The following is a 3,090-nucleotide window of genomic DNA, read 5'->3' as shown; positions in this document are numbered from 1 at the left end:
TATCTTACCATTAACTAAACACAGCGTTGATCGATTTCCCATTTTACAATAAATATAAAAAGGAAAATGTTTTCATGTATTAATCTCGTTGATGGTCTGGCATTTGTACTATCCATGTAACACGCATCGTCGGATGTACGGAAGAACAGAAAGTGTCAATGTAAATGTGTTTCACTTTGGATGTGTAATGTTTTATTATCTGATGGAGTGTAGTTCTTCTTTGGAATTACAATTCAAATATTAGCCAATTCGGCTCCTTTGCAATACATCCAAGCTGTTGGAACTGCTTTCGTCTTCGGTTTGTTTAGTATATCTCCGAAACAATATAAAATTCGTTGATCAGTTAAGACTTACGCAAGCCATTCAATTGTTCATCTACTTGTATTGTTCTCAAAAATAAATTTTGTTACATCCTTTTAAGTGATATAAAGTACCTTTTCCGAATTGCAACAAACAATAATTTAGATAGTATTGATCACGAAGATCAGTTTCATTTCCGTAATGCATAGTTGAAATTTTATAATAAATCACAATCTAATGATTACTAACAAATTTACCTTATATTGATAGTTTAAACAAATGACTAGTAAGAATGAAGTAATTGTTTCAACCGCCTGAATTACTTATATAACCGATCTCTGGGACGTATGAAGTACGCACGAACGAATATTTGTTGTACCACACTCGCTCGCGTATTACTAGTTCGTCTACCACCGAAGGAATTACCTGCAGCTTCATCGCCGTCTATCGAAAGGCGGTAATCATACCTCACACGTCGCTTTGGGGCGTTTACCGAGCGGTCTTGAGGGCGCCCTCTGCACAAGGTTATTACACTTAACGTAGATTAATCAATATATCGAAAGATCCAAGATGGTCATAAGCTACGAAGAAATGAATTTCTCTATCGATCTTAATTGGATGTATCAGTATCTTTTTTCTTCTATGTTTTTCTTTCGCTCCTTTTTTCCCCTTCTTCTCTTTACAATTTGAGATTAGAAATTAACTAAAGAATTCTGAAAATTGGCGTGTATGTTTCTTTCTGTTCTTGTCGTTAAAAATATTTATTAATAAGAATTAATTTGGAGCAAATAATAATGTTTGACAAATTTTTCATAATATCACTTTCTATCCTTTCTCTATTTCTTAAAGTAGTACTCTTTTTTTTAACAAATCTCTCTTTTTTTATAGCGCCGTAGCAAAGAATATGGATTCATAGAAAATCATTTGTCACTTCTTTTCTCCTAATATCATCTTTATCTCTTTTACGTATTTTATTTGGACACCATTTACGCAAGTCAATTAAAATTTCCTATTACGCGGTCGAACGTCTCGAAAAGGCTTAATTGGATATGGATTGGGGGGAAATGAATTTCTCGACGGATATCTTTCAATTCAACATATTATCATTATCCCTTTTTAACTACCATATGGTATAATCGACTTTGCATAAAAACTTTGCATATTGCAACATGTTATTCTGTATCAATTTTATCGTTCGCACCCTACGAAAGTTTAATATTGAATCAAAAGAAATTAATTTTTTTGTTGACATTATCTCATAATAAAAATATCTTGCGAACGTAATTATACATTTAAGATTGCCATCTGTCAAAATAGGCCAAATATATTTCTTATGCAAAAAATATATTTTTCCCTATTTCTTTTGATCATATTAAAAATTATGGATAAACTCATCAGCATGAGAAGTATCTGCTTTTTCATTAGTATTATTAGATTTAATATCTTCCTATGAACAAATACATTTATAAGAAAATAGTTTCGAAGAATCCTTAGTCAAAAACAAATTCTTCACCTGTAATGGAATGCCAACCATTTATATTTCGAAATTGTCGGGTGTTATTATCTAAAACGTTGTGCACTAACACTTTCAGTTTTTGGTTACAGTTCTTAGATAGCGACATGACGCTTTATATTATAGCTCGAATCTGAAAAAAGGAAAAAAAGAAAATATATATCCATATATCTTATGCTTGGACAATGAAATACATAATATCGAACGGCGGTACTCCTTAACCAATTACCTAAAATCATCAACGGCTTCCGAAACATTTTTAGTGATTCTTGGCGATATTATCAATAGCTGTACTGGGTTTGAACGGAAGAAGTTTCCTTTCAAAACCGTCCTTATTTTTACTTTGTCTTTACTTTACATAATATTGTGTTCCATACCGTTTTCCTTATGTGACCGGGATTAACCAGGAAGATGAGGAAGAGGAAGATAAAACGTTTGTAATGGCGGTGAAAACAACCCTTCACGAAATTAATATGACGCTTTTTTTATAAAGTTTCATTCGAATGATGGTACGAGGAAACGGAATATACCTTCTTCAAAGGATTGAAGCGTAAGCAGCTTTAGCTAGAAGATATAAACGATTGTGCACAGACAGATTTATCGAAGGGTTGTCCGCGGTTGTACGCAGAACATGCATCAAAGGGACGCGACATAAAACTGAAAGAGGATTATTTTGCAAAGTGATCGAACGCGTAGGGACGAACAAAAGCTTCACCGTTTCACGGGATAAGAGGGTTAGCTCGGGAACACTTTTAAATTATACAGTAAAATATTCAGTGTACGTTTGCGTCACCATGTCAACGTGACCGGTTATACCGGTTTATATAATTCTTTAAACTATTTATTAAACTAATTATTAAACTGATTATCATAGTCAGTTTAAATAAATATTTAATATAATTTCAAAAAAAAGAAAGGTTTAATTCAATGCTCCAAATTGATTACCATAATATCAACGATACGTACTTAAATAATATTCATAATTTTTAATGTATAACTTTAGTAATATAGGGATTTCGAGCAATAGATTTGCTGCATAGCTCGAACTCTCATGTTAACGATTGATTCGAGGTAAATGATTTGCAGGTAATACGTTCACCCATACTTATCATCAAATACGTTCATACTGAACGTATTATTATTATCTCTCTCCATCCATCTGTGAACTTTTGCGCGTGCTTGAGCGTATTCAACGGACGAGATGATTGTGCGCCTATATCTCCTCTCGTATCATGGAAAGGAGAAAGGTATTTTTTCATTTGTTTTCCTCTCGTCAA

General features: G+C 32.9%; 3 long non-coding RNA genes across 3 annotated transcripts in view; all 3 read right to left on the bottom strand.

Moving 5' to 3' along the window:
* LOC122636802 overlaps positions 1 to 3,090 on the bottom strand; it is a 268,896-nt gene that overhangs the window by 39,652 nt on the left and 226,154 nt on the right. The window lies entirely within an intron of this gene.
* Positions 1 to 3,090, bottom strand: part of LOC122636782 — a 29,500-nt gene that overhangs the window by 16,656 nt on the left and 9,754 nt on the right. The gene's annotated exons all lie outside the window — the stretch shown is intronic.
* The window catches only part of LOC122636783, a 12,577-nt gene continuing 9,543 nt past the window's right edge, over positions 57 to 3,090 (bottom strand). The window contains exon 3 of the long non-coding RNA XR_006329048.1: positions 57 to 313. This is a non-coding gene — a long non-coding RNA (uncharacterized LOC122636783). The remainder of the gene's footprint in view (positions 314 to 3,090) is intronic.

The sequence above is a fragment of the Vespula pensylvanica genome, chromosome 23 (assembly GCF_014466175.1).
Source record: "Vespula pensylvanica isolate Volc-1 chromosome 23, ASM1446617v1, whole genome shotgun sequence".
In the NCBI taxonomy this organism is placed as follows: Eukaryota; Metazoa; Arthropoda; class Insecta; order Hymenoptera; family Vespidae; genus Vespula; species Vespula pensylvanica.
Note: the sequence above shows the minus strand (reverse complement) of the source record. Positions and strands in the feature narration are given on the sequence as shown.